Source organism: Anoplolepis gracilipes, chromosome 1, assembly GCF_047496725.1.
Source record: "Anoplolepis gracilipes chromosome 1, ASM4749672v1, whole genome shotgun sequence".
In the NCBI taxonomy this organism is placed as follows: Eukaryota; Metazoa; Arthropoda; class Insecta; order Hymenoptera; family Formicidae; genus Anoplolepis; species Anoplolepis gracilipes.
Genome location: NC_132970.1, coordinates 18,125,843 through 18,145,312, shown reverse-complemented (window position 1 = coordinate 18,145,312; position 19,470 = coordinate 18,125,843). Strand labels below are relative to the sequence as shown.

Below are 19,470 nucleotides of genomic sequence, written 5' to 3'. Positions count from 1 at the left end.
GTGATTACGGACACGTATCTGTGCGCTCGCGCGCTTGTCATGTGTCGTCTACGCGCTCTTTATTCTACGTAATTTCATATCACAACTGAAACCTATAACATCTGAGGAAGGAAAATGTCAAATGTTCATTCGTTGCCGGTCATATTTACCGCGGTCACGTGTCGCGATGTTATTTATTATTTAAAACCAGACGCGCCGAGATGAATGTCGTTTCAACTTTCGTTAAATTTGCATTCCTACGGCATAAATTATTCGAGGACTCTCCATCCAAAATGTTGCGTCCATGAATGATTTGGAGTAGTAATAATTTTTAATAAAGTATAAATCGGAATTTTCATGCTACGAATATTATAAATAATATAAAAAATGGTATGTTTTTAAATCAAGATAAAATATTTTATATTATTGCTATACATGATTAATAAAGTTAAAAGGATTTAAAGAATTACGTCGTCGCTCAATTCTGTCCTGTTACATCCGCAAACAACTTAGCTCTGTCCGCTTTATATTTCACATAGCAATTAGCAATTTAGCTCCTCTTGATGCACTGCAATTACCAATTTACCTTCCCTTACTGCATAGCAATTACAAGATTACCTTCGTGTTGCGCATGGATGCACCGGCATCTTCGAATGTTTCTCGAACGTGTGTTTACTTATATTTGATCTATATGTCGTTTCTCTTTATGACATGCCGTCTGGAGCAACACGCTTCAGAAAAATAAATTTATGCCTTACTTGGTGGCGATGCTCGAGCCAAACCGGAAACAGAATTTTCCGCCGAATTTACCGATACGGACAACTAATGCGCATAATGGAATAGTGGTTTATTAAATTACATCGAACTACATTTACTATAGCATATATTGTATTTATTTTTGTAAATAGCTAAGTTATAAAAAACGAACAACTATTAAATCCTTAAGACATAAAATACTTTAACCATTTTATAAAAGTATTTTTACATTGCTCATGTCACAAAAAACTTGAAAATTTTGATTGGATTCGATGAAGCGAACTAATGTATGAATTAGTTAAAAAATGTTTTATATATTACAATAGTTTTTATTTAATTTTTATTCAAATATATTGAGATTATTTGATCATTTTCTCTTATTTGGCTTCTATCTTTGCTTAATACTTTTGTGCGTACATTTAATTTTCTAAATTATGAGTAAATATTTTATGATAAAATGTGTGTGTTTATTCTTAATCTTTTTTATAAAACGTTGTCTTACAACAGATTCAGAGCTTTATAAAAAGGCTAATTTTGTACATTACTGAGACATATATTCATGTAACAACATATAAATGTTCTCTCAATATATAATATTTAATAATTATAAGAATTTTTAAACTAGTTTTTTACATATTTAATCTATGATAGTAAGCAGTGTATGTAAACTATTAATTATGTTTGTCGACATACAAGTAAATTACAGACGCTTGCTTGAGGAAAGGAAAGACAAATAGTCTTTGAATAAAGCTTTAAACCAAAGTTCGAAAGGGTGTCTAATTTGAATAATAGTTTGAGAGAATTTGTAAGTGCGCGAGAGAATCTCTAATTACACTGTCACAGATAGTAATCTTGCGGTGAAAAAAATGCAACAACCTGGCCATGATTTGCGCACTTGCAATCCTACAATGCTATTAGTTTCACATTACCGTCCAAATAGGCATTGAATAAATTATAAAAGGTAAACATGTGAACTATTAAAACACAAAAATCATAACTGCCTCGTATTTTATTATACGCACTATATAACTGAACATTAAATTTTTCCGTAGGAATTTCAATAAAAACAGAGAAGTTTAATTTTGACCGAGGCCAATCCAATTACAGCAACGAGTTTGAGAGAAAGATTGTACGAGCTTTCTCTCGCTCTCTCTTTTTTTTTTATTTTTTTATTTTTTTACAGAATGCGCGTCGCTCTTGCAAAATGCACGCGGAATTTTGATCTATCGACATGTACACACGGTGGTCTTTTACCTTTGTGACAAATGGATAAATGATTTGGATTTAAATTCAAATTCGTGCAATCGACCACGAAACGAATTTTACGAACGAAAGTGTCTCGATCTCGCAAAGTTCGAGATTCGGAAGATGAGTTCGTGAAAAAGTTTAATAAAAAAAAAATTATGTATTCCACACGTATAGTAACTTCGTCATCGTTATAGAAGCTTGCGAGTAAGCATAGCCTGAAGTACATTTTCCCCCTGCAATATCAATTTCCATAAATGTGTCTGCAGCGCGGCGCGCACAAAAAGAGTTTCAATAAAAAATTAATATATTCAATTTGCTATACCGTTGCAACTACGATGTACGCGCAAATTCTTTTATCGCGTGTCCTTTCAAAGCGGCGGCTCGTGCAGTGCGAGAAATAAACTTATCTGAAACTTTCGAACGTAGTAACACTACACAAGAAATTCTGATCAACGCTTTCAATAATATTATATAATTTTAAGAACATCTACATTTATATCTATTAACTGTATGAGAACATTTCGACGACTTATAGTAACATTATAAGAGCTTTTCAAAGCGATCAATTTTAAAGCTGAACTAATGATACTGGTAGCGTGATGTAATATTATAAATATTTCAATGAATTAATTATAAATGACTAACGTAATACATACATGAGAAAATACATGTTGCATCTCTTTTATTTAATTGCTACACTTGATTAAGATTTGATATTATATAATACATTTTAATTAAATAAACAAGATGCTCATATTTTATTTAAAGTATTTAAAAAAATATTTTAGAAACGGCTTCTTTGCATAATTTGTAATCAATCTTTGTTCAATGAAAATTTTAACTTATATGAATTCTAATTTTTTACAGGTAGATTTTTCCTGCTATAATCCGTTATATTTTTATCAAAGATATAGAGAGAGTTAGTTATATTATAAATATATAGAGATTATGTTTAATTAAAACAGAAATGTATTTTTAAAATATGTGAGAGCTCTGAGACATCCTGCGTATAATATAAAACTTTAATCGCATTTTTTTTTTAATTCTCATGAGATTATATGCGGGAAATTAGGAAGCCGAAATTTTCCGCAATCAAAAAAAAAAAAAAATTTTTGCACGGCATGTTTGAAGAGAGCGCAGATGTTTTACTCCGTCGATGTAAATTGTAAAAGCAATACCCTGCGTGATATTATGCCATATATTTTTTTTCCTCGACGATGGATGTTATCAGAATCACTAACTAGATCGCATGCGTGCGCCATAAGATAACACGCGGTTGTGCGCTCGAAAGAAAAGCTTCATTTTTAATTAACTAAAATAGAAGTTCGTACAGTCACGAGCTCTTACGTAATAATAATGTGCGGTAACGCTGCAACCTGCACATGCGAAAGCATAACGCGTTATTAACATTACTGATCGTTATTAGTCGGAAAGGCGGCATTAAGTTGACCTAAATAAGCTCCCGCAAATTGGTGCTGGCATTCTCGTTACGAAGTCACACTTTTAATGAAAGTAAAATATGAATAAATCTGATTATCATATTTTTGAAGATAGCAATGTGTATGGACAAGGAATATTTCTGTGTGTGTTGTCTGTAATTTTTAGAAATATATTTCGAAAATTATTTTGTGCAATTCTCATATTTGATTTGAATAATCAATTTATTAATTTAACGTTTAGGTTATTGTCAATGTAATTTTGTATTTTTTGAATTGTGCTTTGAAAAAATCAAAAATATTATTGTAAAGAGACATTTTTGTAAATCTGGTACTAACGGTAACGATGGTCTGTTTTACGTGCAAAGTAACGAACGCATAATTATATTAGAATATAGGTGGAATGCTAACAGTAAATTTGACAAATATTCGGGCGCGTGACAAATGGGAGCAAACTAAAATACAGCAAAAATTCGTCAAAAAAGCGCCTTTATTTTTTTATATAATTCATATAATTAAATTATGTCAAAATGTGTGTGTGTGTGTGTGTGTATGTTTAAAAAAATAAAATACATGCGGAAGGTGGCATAGGAATTTATTTTAGTTAATTAAAAAATTATATTTCTCGTCGAAAAAAATAGTAATAAAGGGAAAAGATATTTCGATAATACTTGTCATACAACTCTCTAATAAGCTTATCATTTGACATTTTTTAATGAATACTTCTATATTTTGTTTACTTTGTTTATTTTATAGCGATGTTTTTATTATAATATTAATTATTTATTACATAGATAAAACACATAATTGTTTACTTTAATATCTTTCAAAAATTTTTTTCGAAAATTAATTAATTCAATATCAAAATAGTTTAGAAAATATATTATTAAATACACGCAACTAACGTCTAGATTGTCACAAACGTAGCTTTTATGCCAATTTTTTACATAATCTAATTATTAGATTTATCTATCTCTTTCTATATCTCTGTATCTATATCATTATAAATTATTATTAATTATTCTATATTATTACTATATTATCATACAAATACAGAAAGTTTAATTATAGAAAATGTAAAAATTAAAATAAATTATTGTATAACATTTTTTGGTTGATAAAATTGCAAGTCTAATTATTTAAATTTTATTTAAAAAATTTGATATTTAAATTTAATTTAAAAATATAAATAGCTTTACACACATTAGAAATTGTAATTAATATTTATATATAGAAAAGAGAGGATATATCTAAAACTAATGCATCTGCGAAATTTTCACGATGATTCTAATAATGGCATGCGTAATGGGTTTTCTATTTTATTTTTAATTGTAAAGGTCCAAGGTACTTAATATTCATTTTACTAGGCGAAGATCTTTCGAATTTATGCCATGATGAGAGTGGAAACGCATATTCGTTACCTACCTCACGTCATCTATGTCTTCTCGAAAGATCCATTAGAAATGCTTTTCCTCTAGTCCGACGACTTTCACGCAACGCGAAAATGTCGACTGAGATTATGGTGACGCGTTTACTAAAGGTCTTAACATTTACACACACATCTTCGTCGCATTTCCTCTCATCTCCAACAATTACTGGATAAGCTTAAGCATATTTTGGTGTCTGAGATTTCATGCTGCTTTAGTAATTTGATTCATATAAACGATTACAGCATGAGACAAAGATTTTAGACTGTGATATTTCAGAAATCTGAAGTCTTAAGTTTGTTAAAGAAAATTATATACATGTTAAAGTTTTCAAATAAAACGTTTACAAATTTTCCTAAATATCGCTTCAATGATGCTAAAAATTAAGAGGTAATAAAAAAATTATAAAAAGAACCTTTTATAATGTACATTATATATGTATATTTTTATGTCTATATTATGTCGGATATTATAGAGGAAACTAAAAATTAACTTTGCATGTCATCAGTTTATTTGTAAGATAGAAATTTGATTTTTATTAAAAGTAATTTTTCTTCAAATTTATTATTCGTTAGTTGTAATATAGGATTGGAATAAACTATAGTAACAAATATAAGCGCGCTTCAACGACAGTTTTTTTTTTTTTTTTTCAGGAACGTGGAATCGATATTACCTTAATGAAAATTTGATGGTTTTATATATACATAGAGTGGTCGACAAATCGTTCATTTTAAATATTTCTCTTGTTTTTAATACTAAAAAAATATCTAAGAGAAAAATTGCATCATTCGAGAGAGCAATTATGATGACGGAAAATAAAATTTTTTTTATCTTTTTTTTCAGAGATTTTAAGATAATTTTTTTTTTTAAATGGAACCACTCTGATTTTTTATATAAATCGATTCCTCGTAATATCCGCGTTAAAAAGTTATAAGGGTATGATGGCCAAAAACTGTTGAATAATTTACGAGATATTTTATATTTTAATTTGACATAATTTTACATAAACTATCTCGTAAAATATTTTTTTCGATTATGTTATTTTAATATTTTTATTCACAAAGTAATGAAAGAAATTAATTGGTATAAAGAAAACATATAATTATTCTTTAAAGTATATATATGTATAAATTTGGAACAAGATTTTCTTAATTATATTTAATTATATTTAAGATGAGCGATTTAAGTGGACTACCTTGTATATAGAGACTTAGTTATGAAAATATTTATAATATTTAAAAGACTTAGGCAAATTAAATTTCCCAAATGTAAGCCGCGAACGGCCTTATAATAACATTCTCATTTCAGAATTAATCCCACCTAAATTTTATCTTAAGTCGATAGGAGCTTTAACCATCAAGAAAATTGAATCCCAACAATTGGTTTTTTCAAATTTTTCTTTAAGAAAGTAGTAGTTTGCTAAAAAGTAAATTTATTAAATTTACCATTAAATTTATTATAAATAAGTATCAAATTTATTTTTCAATAGTTGACTATTTTATATCATAAATTTTTAAGGAATGCAATGAGCATCGAATCAATCGCGTCAGATTAATAATCAAATATACAAGAGTTGCTTTAAAAAGCATCAATTAAGATCGTGCAATCTCGATCAATGCAATCTTTTCGATGCTCTAGATAAAAAAAATATAATAAAAAAAGGTAATTTATTGGTATTTGACGCATTAAAATTTAACAAATTTATCGGTGACAATTCCCTAGACTTAAACGGAAATTACTAAACACGCACTATGTGTGTAGCATTTAAATCTCCGGAGTTGCCTTCCATATCGCCGTGATTTCACACGGAATGAATTTAATCGAGCAAAAATTCCCACGACGCCCTCGTTGACGGCGCTGAGATGTATCGCGTTGCGTGAAAGTGAAACACTGACTAGCCACGTTATGAAAGGGGATGAAAGGTTCGCGGAGCAGGACCGTCCGCTGGAGTGCAAACGGAAATGAGAGAAAGAGGGAGAGAGGAAAAGGCGGGTGAGCTTTCGAGATTTTTCCCTCCCGCCATATTTTTTCCATCCCCAATCCCTTTTCCCTCCACATTAAACAACCACTTTGTCTACTCACTTTGTTCTCGCAGCGCAACACTTTCCACGATCCTCGTGCGTGGTCGGACTCGCGCTCTCTGTTGTTGTTTATATATCTGCGTGCGAATATAGAGTACGGTGACGCGCGTGGTGGGGGATGAAGAATACGGGGTGTAAAGAGACAGATGGAGAGACGAAGAGAAAAAAAAAGAGAGATAGAGAAGATAGAAGAATACTAGGGAAACGGAAGAAGAAAAGAGAGAGAGAACGGGAACGCGTCTCGCGTGGATCTCACCCTCGCGAGGGCACCGGGACGTGAATGTCGGGGAGGGGGGAGACGACGACGACGACGACGACGACGGCAACGGCGACGGCGACGGCGACGGCGACGGCGACAGTGGTGATTTTACGCGCGTTTTACAAGTCCGGGCACAACAACGACATGTGCACGCGACGACGGTCGGGACGATACTGCGCCCTATTGGACGGCCCTGCGCAAATATAATGGCGCCCCTCTCCTGCGGTGCGTCCACCCCAACCTCGACGTCGACGTCGGCGTCGGTGCCGCGCCACTACCCCGATCCGAGAGGGTGTACGCGAGGGTCCTCTCCCCTCGGCGGTGCTGGTCGTCTCTTCTTTCTATCCTTTTATCTTTCGTCCTCCACCGCCTCCCTCGTCTGTCCACCGCGACGCGACCACTCTTTTAACTCCCCCCTCCCCTCCCCGACGTCCTCGCGGGCCTCACCGCCTCCTCGACCATCCGTCCTCTTCTTCCTCGTCGTTCTCCTCCTTTTTCTTTCGTCGTGGTCACCGTGCGACCCTCCGGGTATCCGAGGTGCTCCCCAACTGTTTTCTACAACGCGCGACACGGGTGCAACGACGCGCTTCCGGTGCACATCGATGGTTACTTCCGTCGACGCTCAAAGGGCTCAAACGAGACGCGGAAGGCTTGTTTCTCGCGAGCGCGTCTTGCCCTTCTCTCTTGCCTCCCTCCTCTTTTCATCCTCATTCCCCCCTCTCTCCTCCTTCCCCCCCCCCCGTTCACCCTTCTGCGATCGCCGCGGAGGTAATCGCGTGCAGTTCAAGTTACGCTCGCGAGCACACCGCTTGAGATAAATGCGCGCCCGTTAACCCTTCTTTCCTCTCCACCGGGGGCTGCATTTTTACCGGATGAACGAATTTTAATTGCATGACTGGCTTATAAGAGCGCTTAAAATAACCAACGCGCGCGAGCGACCCGCGACCCTTTCGGTTTCACGCGGCCCGTGTTAGGGGAACAACGTCCTGAAAATTCCTAGCATATTTAAGGATGTTCACTCTGGGACGACGAGAGTATATTTTAAGGATCCTTACCGAGCAACAAGGGCATATTTTAAGGTATCCTCGGCACGCACAAACGATTGTGAACTTCTCGCGCAACTTACATCCCAATTATTTTATTTTACAATACTATATGCGTAAGTTTATCCGCGCATTTACGCATTTATTATTATTTAATTTTCCGCTTATTTATTTTTGTACAGAATAATAAAAATGTTTTATTTAATGTCGTATTTCAAAATATGTATTAATCATTTTTATTATACATATGCATAAATATATAGGAGGCGGCAATTTTGTGTTTACGTTTTAAAATATACTCTGCTAATTTCCATGAAAATTGCACTTAATATGGAATGCTCGACATGATGGATTTTCCATATGTTAATGCAAAACATACATATCTTCTAATATAGTGATATATTAATTTTGCACAACTAATGTAAGCAATATTTAAAATCTATCTAAAAGTCTTGTTACGTATTATAAAGAGATTAAGGTAATAAAGGATCCAATTTATTCGGCATTTTTACATGTTCAAATTAGTCAAAGTGGTTTACAGGACCGTGAAATTTGTGGCCACTTTAAAAGGGCTTACTTTGCAAAATATTCCGGGTTTTTGCTTATTCTAGCTTCAACATTATTCACCACATCACACGAATAGAATGAAAAGAGAAAACGTAGAATATATTAATAAAGAGTGACGTAAAAAGGGTATACTATGCTGCTGAACATAATAAAACCAACGCATAACATTTGGCTTTTTTTTTTAACATACATGTATATTTATTGTCGACCAACTACAATATAATGTTTTACAATTTGAATGTAAGATAATTTTAATTTCACGAAAGATAGAAATCAATTTATGTATGTAATAATTACAAATATTTTAATAATTAATTACTACAATTTATACAATTATTATAATTGCATATAATTAAAGCTTATTTTACATATTATTGTAGCTAATAAATCAGAAAAATACAATTTCTACATGTGTCAGTATATTTTGCGCACAATTATTTTAGCATAAAATGTATATATATAAACTTTTCTTTTCCTTAAAGTATCATAAAATAATATCACAACATTTTAAATCAAATCTTTTACAAACTAGTTTACTCGCAGAAAGAGAACACTATATTTATAGCCTCTGTCTATTATAGTCTTTGTTTTGTTTAACAGTTCAGTTTGTCGCGCAGTTGAGAAAACGACTATCTTGAAAATAACAAAGCCATAATTATTACTTTATTACATAATTATTGCATAATTATATAATTTCATTTTGAGATATTTTTATAAAAACGGATATAAATTCAATCATTGTGTTAAATTTATTTTATCACGGCGCACGATTCGCGCGTTCGATTCACCTGGCTGAGAGAGATGCTTTTGGTCGCGAAATCAAGTTCTCGAGAAGCTGCAGGTCGATCCGAAGGAATAACGCGGAAGTAATCTGCTTTGAACGCGACGACGAAAATGTTTATCATACTCCAACGCAGATCGCTACGGCGCGCACAAATAATAAACCTTATCGGCCCACCGGGATATCACGAATAAATCTTGAAACTCGATTTCCTCTCTCCTGAGTAACAACACATCGTACGGGTTATCGCACGACGTTTCCATACGGAGAGCAGCGTGACCGATCTCTGGCATTTCCCATTTTCGCGCGTCGCGTCGTCGAAAGGACGTAGATCGATACCGCATCTGAACCGATAAAACTTATGACTGGAATGTGATTGTTTTGAAAAAAAAAGCTGATATTACATATGTCAGAAATGAATAAATCATACAAGTTTAATAAGAATGCAGTTTAGCATCTTTTTTCCTCAATAGAGAGAAACGAAAATAGAAATATTTCTACTTTATATATTTTACTTATACTTATTGTTAGACGTATTATTATAAAAACTTAATTGTTACTAATAGAATGTATATTAGCAACAAATTTTATTTTAGTATATAATTTCGGAGGATTAGTCTCTTTGAATTGTGGAAAGTAGAAAGAAAAAAGTATATTCTCTTTGAATAAAAGTAATTTGAATATTTATATTAAAATAATAATAAATTTAACTCATTCTTCGACAATTTAGCGATATATTCAAAAATACATCTAAAATATAATGCACAATATTTATGTGAATGCTTTTTTCATTTCTTTTATTTATTCTTATAAAAAATGTTTCATATTTAAATTTAAATCACAATTATATATAGTTTTGATTATATAATTGAAGAACATTTATAATTAATTAATTTAATTAAACATCACCGAAATATTAAAATTATAAACAAATGTCATCTACTTTATATTTTGGAGTCTCACTCATTATCTTAACCGTCAGTTTATTTCTCGCAAAATTGTTTTATATATTATTAGCGTATGTAATTAATTTTTCCAAAATTTTAACAAATTTATTGATTAACAGATTTTAATTTTCAACTTTAAAATTTTTTAAATTTCATTACGTAATATTTTTGTAATTTTAAATCGAATAAAATCGCGTTTAAATTAAATATTTTATATTTAGGTAATAAGAACTTTTTTCTTATTGCATTATCAAACTTTCTGAAAACAGAATCCTAAATAAATAATCTTAAATGACATTGATCTATATGAATGAATTATCTCTTATCGGGGATCTTAACAAGTTCTCATGCACATTAAACAATTATCATGTTGGTGGCAGCGATCAAAAGTTCTTTATCGGTGAGAGAAAGAGAGATTGTACATTCGCAGTTATTCTGTCCATGATAGAGGGTTGTTGCGGCATCTGTTGCGCGACTGTAAACGTATCGCGTGAAACTTTTGCCTTTGCAATCTCTCGATCCGTTGTCGTGTACTTCAATATAGTTGGCTATACGAACCTTGACCCAAAATCGCTTTTCACGTGTCATCACGATTGTTTCAGTGGTTCCATCGCTGTGGTTTTGGATATTTATTATTTTGGACAACACATTCGTATATATACATATAAATAGGATTAAGCATCTTTATATCTAAATTGTAAAATGGATTTCTGACTTTTTTTTCTATACATATAAAGAGATCGAAAAAATGGACTTGCATATTTTGTTCTATAAAATATTTGTCAGCATAAGTAAAATCTTAATTTCTTAAGAAAACTTATTTAATTTCTATTTTATTAACACAGATTAATAAATAAATTATTAAAAAGAAATTGAAGCATATTTATAAAATTTAAATATAAAAATTTATATAATAAAGTACAATTGTGTAATCAATTTAAATATATATAATATGTATGCGTGCGTGCAAATGTAATATTGTCATGTATTTCATTTAGATTTTTACACGAGATAACATTTAGTTAGTATATTAACTTGAGCATTTTTAGATTGATTTTAAACTAAACTTGATATAATATTAGATTGAAATTTGTTTTCGATATACAATTATTTTGTATTTTATTTTTAAAATGCGCGCACACACACGCATATAGAATATTTACGTATTTTGTTTTTTTTTTTGCATTTTTTTAGGGGATTTTTGGTACAATGTTTTTAACAATTTTACATTTAAAATACATTTTTTATGATATTTTTTTGATAATAATCTGAAAAATTCTATTTATAAAATAGTCAAAATGATATATTGGTTGGAATAAAAGTTGTTATTAATACTCTCTTAATATAAGAATTTTAATGTATTTTGTCCGTGTGTGTACACACACACACACACACACACACACACACACACACACACACACACACACACACACACACACACACACACACACACACACACACACACACACACACGTACATTAGGACTCATATATTAAATATTAAAACGATAACTTTTATTTCAACCAAACATCACTTTGACTATTTCATGAGAGTTAGAGGTTTGGTGTGTGTGTGTGTGTGTGTGTTTGTGTGTCTATATATATATATACACACACACACATACACCCAGATACACAAAAAATATATGACAGTCAAAAATAATTTATTTCAGATTTATGACGTAACAGACTATTGTGTCATTAATCGTCATGCGATTACATTTAAAGTTATGCAATTACAGAGAGCAATTCTAATAAACGGTGTCCATTAATCGACAATTTTTTGTGCGTGCTCGCATCGGGCGATATAGCAATTGGTAAATTTCCGTTCGCATGTGGAGAAAAAGGAATTTTAGCGATGTAAAAATTATTTCTCAATACACGTGGCACTCGAAAAGTCTCTTTCCATTGGTATCATATCATTGTTATTTTCCCATCGCAATTTCGTCCGGGAATCACTCTGGTAAAATCGGCTCTGCAAGGACGCTTAATTTTAGAGTCCTTCTCTAATCAATAAGCGAGAGCAGATTTTTTTTACATTATTATATAAATAGAATCTCTTCTATTAAAGTAATCTTATAATCAGGCTATTGTATGAGACAAATTAATTTGCTTATCATGCCTTTCTCCGAATGCCTTTTGAGGAAGGGAGAACGGCATAATAGCAACATAAGAGTAATATCTATTGGCATAATGTCAATAATAATATCAAGGAAGTCATTTATAACAATAAAGCAGTGTCGATCGTAATTGTTGATCGATGCAGTTTGCAATGTCGGAATTAAGCAATATGCCATAAACTTATTGATGTAACTACAAGACGTGACCTATATATAATTTTGTAGCGAATCTCTACGGGGATTACACGTTTCTGTCTCTCTCTCTCTCTCTCTCTCTCGTCTTCCCGCCAACGCATTTTCCACCTCTGTATTCAGAACTGCATGTCGCGTTAATAATTGCATGATCATCGACGAGAATTCATACAATGAGGCGAGAGATGCGGATTCGAGAAGCCGATTGTTTCGCCGTTGCTTTGGTGTAATAAACGTACAGCCGTGCTTCCGCTTCCGTCTCTGCAAATCTTTATTGTTACTTCCTTCGGTTCCCATTGTGCGCCCCATATTCTACGTCGTCCTCGAGGGGGGAGGGGGGGGGGGAGAACGCACACAGTTGTGTTGCGCACAATTTTCATCGCAGTGGAGTGATTTTGTCGCGGGAAAATACGCGTTCTATAAACGGGACGCTTTTCTGGAAACTTTCCGCTAGAGTCGCACAGGGCGCGACGAAACACGCCGGATAAATGAAAGGACTCGCTCCCGGTTATATCGATCTACCCCGTTATAGCGCTTCGTTACCGCAGATTCAACTCGATGTTGTGTCATTTCACTCGCAATCGTTATCACGGCTCGCATGCCACTTCGTTAAAAGTACTTACGGCAGATTTATCATCTTATTGATACGCCAATAAAATGTTCACGCTTGAGAAAAACCCAACTTTTGGAGAAAAAAAACGCCAGCTGTCTACTTATTCGTTAATGATTGCAAATAAACTTTATAAGAATTTTTTTTTGCTACAGCAGGATTGAAAAATCCTGCTATTTGAGTTATTGCTAACAATACGAAGCAGATTAAATACAAAAAATTCTTTTTCCATTTGGGTCGATATATAACTTATTATTGTTAGCCAATAATTTTTATAACTCTGTTAGAGGATTGATGTATCTAAAAGTGATTTATAAAAGCTTTATTATGCATTCCAGTCTTGCTACGGCATTTAATTATTCATTCAGCCGTGTATGTTTTCATAAAGCATTTTTTTTAATTGCAAATTGAAAAGCTCGTCAGAATGTAAGGAAATGTTTGAAATCGCTCTCTCTAGATTGCTCTTTCAAGATGAGCCGAATAAGAAATCGATGTACCAAAACGGGGGAAAAGAGAGACCAAAGTGACGATAAATAATGCAGCAGCTTTGCTTTCTGCTCTAGTTATTAAGCAAACTATTCATGCATCCTGAATGCTTTGCCGGATATAGCTATGTCTTTCCTTTTGTACATTATTTCAAGAATGAAAAAATAAATTTTTGCAGATTATTTCAAGAATGAAAAAATAAATTTGAAAAAATGTGTTTGTTTAAAACACCAAGTTTTTTTTAAACATTTAATACATGTTGATCTTTCACAAATTCTTGTTATTAATCTCGTTATATTGATGTTATATAGTTTATTCTAACGATTTATAAATGAAAAATTTAAATCGTAACAATTTTGTTAATTAAATATATTTATATAAATAAAAGGATTTTAAAAAAAATTTCTTAACGAATATTTTTAAAAATTTTTTTTGAGAATTTTATACACATATTATTTTGAAAAAAATTGATGAAATCGATCATAGATATATACATATATGTGTATATATATATATATATATATATATATATATCGCGAACAATTTCTTATTGTAAATGTACAAAATTACGAATTGTTAAATGAAAAAAGGCTATTAAGAGCATAAGAGAGTAAGAAACTTAGTTTCTATTATATTTACTTTGTGAAAAAGTTGAACGATTCAAAAGTTTTATCGTTTCGCAAACAGGGAGTCATCGGATGCTATTTAAACAAGACAATCGGCAAGACCTCGTTTCTTGGCGTGCCACTTCAAAACGCAGAAGTTCGTAATGTCGAACTCGCGTTCGTACCATGAACAGCTTATATAAACTTGATCTTTTCTTCGCCAAGTCGATGAGGGCTGCGAAATTGAATCGTCTGGAATAATGAGCTTAAATAGCTATATATATCTACCTCCTTTCAAATATTATTCTCGATATACTTGTAATCGCCAAAAATGCGTTTAAAAAATTCAACTAAAATTTTTTTTTTTTTTTTATAAAATTACTACATGATGTATTTTTGATTAGCAGTTTCGGTAAAATTTTTCTACCTCCGACATTTTATTAGCAAATATAATAATATTACTAACGTTGTTAATATTTTCTTGTACATTTTGCTAATTGACGTGAATATAAATTGTTCATTACTGAGAGAGGTTAAAAATAAACAGCAAAGTTAAATAAAAATTATAAATTGTAAATTTGAATTGATTGTTAATACATATAGGAAGAAATCTTACAATTAGCAATTCTTGTATTAATTGTAAGAAATCTCACTGTTATTAATTCATGGACACTTTTTGAAAGACCATAACGAGGAAACGCTACCCTATATGCGAGATAAAACTTACACCAGATATCGCGCTTTTTCGAGAGTAAGATCGCATACAAGGGAGGCAATATATATATTTGCTATCATTGATTAATATATGAGTGCCACGACTGTCACAGATGCACTTTTCGGAGAGTTATCGTAAAGTTGCAGTGACGAAAGTATGTACTCTTGCTGTGCAGTGTGTAAGCAACAGACACTGTCGTCGGTCGCGGAAATTATTCATAGCTCGGAGCAACGTAATATCTCACGAAGCTCCAGAGAGCTTATCCATTTGTGTGTATTCTTCTTTAATATCGCGCAGTCGCGTTTTTCGTGCTTCCGTGAAAATGCAAAGGCGCTAATGTTCACCGGAAATCGTGGATCCTATTTTCCTTATTTTCATGCGCGACCTATATCCGTCCCGCCCATTCTTTCGCCGGTCTTTTTACTTCCATTTACTTCCTACTTTCTTCTCTTCACGGACCTTTTCCGAACAGCCGCAGAATGTCGGAAAAAGCTCCGCTTTTATTACTGGAGTGAGAGTTATAGCGTAATGATACCGCTTCGAAAATAATATCTGCCGCTATGCTAATACTTGTCAACTAATGATTCATTCTGATAATATTCCGTCCATTTAATCACGTACTTTCATTTGAAAAATAAAAATAACGTTGAAATTTTGGAAGCGTCTGAAAGAAACTGTGCAGATTACAGAATGTCCCTCTTGAAATTTAATCTAAAACATTTTTTGAATAACCAATATTCTTTCCAAGATATTCAAGTGTATCGATTAAAATGGGATATTCTGGATATGATAAGGATGAAAATCCACGGAAATATTAACATAAAATTTTATCGAAGAAAAATTGGAGTTATTTCTTTTTATGTATATTTAGCATATTTCCCTATCTTTCTTTTATTAATATTTTAATTATAAATCTATAATTCACTACACACACTCGACATCCGTAAACTAAATGGATGAATGCATTGGAAATAGGATGGGTGGCGCGGATATAGATTGCCCGTCATTGTATTCAATTTGTATTCCTGATATATTCGCACAACACATGTTACGCGAGATGGAATATTGCGGACTGGTAAGTCATTCAGTTTTCCGCGGTTATTCAGAAGTTTGGCGTTTTTATAAGAAGGCGTCACGTGAAATCGTGGCGAAGGATACTCCCAACGAATAATGTAAAGAGATTGGAAAGAGTAGAATCAAATTGTAAGTCATCGGCGAGATGAAACTTCGCAAAATGGAACGGCGTCCTTTTATGGTCGATATTTGACGAGCAAATTGAAAATCCAGATATTTTTCCTAGTTTAGGGAATCTCCATCGAAGATATGTAATTTCTCTTTGCAATATCAACACTCATTCCCGAAGACTTTGTGTTTTTTTATAAAATTGTACTATCTCTCAGCTGCTAGTAGGGCAAAATTCAGATTTTGGGAGATTTCTGAAATGAAATTTTCGGCACTAGCAACATATCTTATATATACGAAAAAAATTATTTGCACTAGACATTGGAAAATAAAATGATGTAAACTCGAATCGAAATAGTACACCTTGTATTTGATTCGGCAGTATACATATACATGTACTAAAATTGTATAATACTTACTTTCAATCTGAATTTTTTTTACGTTTATGGGATCTAAAGATTTTTATATCTTCAATTTTGCATTTTAAATAGGCAATAAACGAATAATTTCTCATTGTTAGAGATTTAAAATATAAACAAAACTATAGATTAAATAGTTTTAAAAGAGAATTATTTCACTGCTTAAAATATCAAAGTAAATATGTGATAAAGATTAAAAATGAAGATTGAAATATATAATTTATACACATACATCTATATATATATATATATATATATATTTTTTAATATAATTAAAATTATAAAATCATAAATTCTTTTTGTCGCTAAAGAATTTCATGCTTGCATAATTGCATAATTGTATGTATATCATCGACTAAAAATTGAATCGTCTTAGAAGCAAAATATATAGAAATGATATCAAAATTAAATTAATGAAAGAAATATGTAATATCATTTCCTCTTGTGCGAATACTTAAGTCGGCACAGATATTCATTTAATTGCCGAGATTTTTCTAATCTGTGTGCGTAATTATTAATCACTTTTTTTAATTCTACAAATTCGCACTTGAGTTCCCAGTATCTTCTGAACATCGTATAATTTGTTCATTAATATTTTATTCAATATTTTATTAAATTTCTCGAGACATTTTTACGATTTCAAGAAATTCTCACTCTCTCTTTGTTCAATCGAAAAAAAAGAAAAAAACAAAGACATAATTCTTTTCTTGAAGAAGAACCGATGATGAAAATTTGATTAATCCATCAATATTTAAAAGTTATGGAATATTTAGAAGTTATTGAAAATCTACTGTAAAGTGTCTGCCATTTTATGAATTGAAAAGTCTATCGATATTCATGATAAATAAATTTTTTTCGTATATAGACGTACTGAAATCTCAGAATGCAGGTAAACACGGTTGCGGCAGTTTTCAGCACAGTTCAGTTTACCTTGCTAACATCGAGGCCTGGGTAGTTTCGAAATGCGGCTACACACTGTGTTTGTACAGGGTTTGCATCGAGGATTATCTTTGGCTACGGCCTGTCCGGGAGGGAGGAGGTGACGATAAATCGTTGGAAGCGTTTCCAGGAATGTCTCGAATGTCGCCGGTAATGGAAATCGGGAGATGAATCGAGACAGGAGACAATGCAGACGGCTGTGCATGCCTAGAACTTTATGACACATCGCAGGGCCGGGCAGGCCCGAATGCCGACCGGAAACCACGTGAGCAAGTTATTACGTCGACGACGTCGAACGTCATTAATTAAGTACCCCAAGCGTGTCGTCAATACGGATGCCGTGTCGGCTACGATACGATTTCGGTCGAAAGTGACGTGAATACGGGATCTCGAAACGCGATTCTGCCTGTGATTTATCTTGTACACATTTTCGGTATAACAAGATGAGATCCAACTTGTAACCCTGTGATGAAAGTTTTGTTCAAGAAATTCGCTGCTTTTGCTACATTAGTATCGAAACGTGTGGTTCTCTGTTTCGTTTAATGATTTTAACCGATATAGAAAACACGTTCTGAAATGTCACATTTTGACATTAAATTATAATGTAAAATGTAATACATTGGAAATATTGATGTCCCGTGTAAATATTATTTACACAGTTTCATAACTATATTTGAAACGATACGTCAAATTTTCATTCATAATAAAAAAAGTGATGAAAACTCGTTAAGCGTGTTTAAATCAAATATTGTATTTTTTCCGTGTGTCTGATTGATGATCGATGACGTTAAGAATATGATACAATAAGACAAGACGAGGGTATAACATTCCCGATGCGCAGTAAAAATAAAAAATGATTCCAAATCTTCAAAATGAATATGACTGTGAATTTTAGATACTCTTTATTTGACTTATTATTTTAAATGTAGTAAATAAAAGGTTATTGTTATTAATTGCTTTTAATTTAAATAGTAAAAATAAATAAAATAAAATAATAATAAATCCTACATTTAAATAAGAATACCATCAAACACATTGTACAAATATCTTGCACAAATATATAAATATTTATAAATATATATGTAAATTATCAGTAAAGAGTAATTTTAAATATATAATTTTTTTCTTTATTTAATAAATTGAAAAAATTATAACCCATATATGAACGAAGCGCGCGCTGTTTATTAGTATTTATTATGTATTTATAAAATTTATATTAGAGTGCATACTATGTATAAGCGCGTACGCATGTACTCACATAAATCGAATAAATGCGTCATTACAATATTTATAATATTTACAATAAATACGCAGAGTATATTATCAATAATGTCCAAATACATTATAAAAATAATATTGCAAACAGAACAAAAGTAATATTGTAATATTCTGTGTATATAACTATAATATATAAAAGCCTATGTAAAAACAAAACACAACAATCAAATTGAAATATTATTTTTATATTGACCCTATTTTTATCAAAAGCCATTCATATAGGAGCTTTGACTAATTAATGCAAAATGAAAATATTATCTTTATATACGTAAATGAAAATATTATATAATCTTTATATAAATTTCGAACGCTTTAATTATCTAATAACAACCTAATTAAGATAAAAATATCTATGTAATATTATCTCTGATTTTTTCTGTTCTCATATTGTTTATGATTGA

General features: G+C 31.9%; 2 protein-coding genes across 5 annotated transcripts in view; one reads left to right on the top strand and one right to left on the bottom strand.

The window, feature by feature from the left end:
* LOC140672726 (1-phosphatidylinositol 4,5-bisphosphate phosphodiesterase epsilon-1) overlaps nt 1-7,494 on the bottom strand; it is a 135,286-nt gene extending 127,792 nt beyond the window's left edge. For both annotated transcript variants that reach the window (XM_072905112.1, XM_072905123.1), the window contains exon 1: nt 6,929-7,494. The gene's annotated coding sequence lies outside the window, so the exon portion shown is untranslated. The remainder of the gene's footprint in view (nt 1-6,928) is intronic.
* LOC140672753 (uncharacterized) overlaps nt 1-19,470 on the top strand; it is a 201,790-nt gene that overhangs the window by 129,410 nt on the left and 52,910 nt on the right. The window lies entirely within an intron of this gene.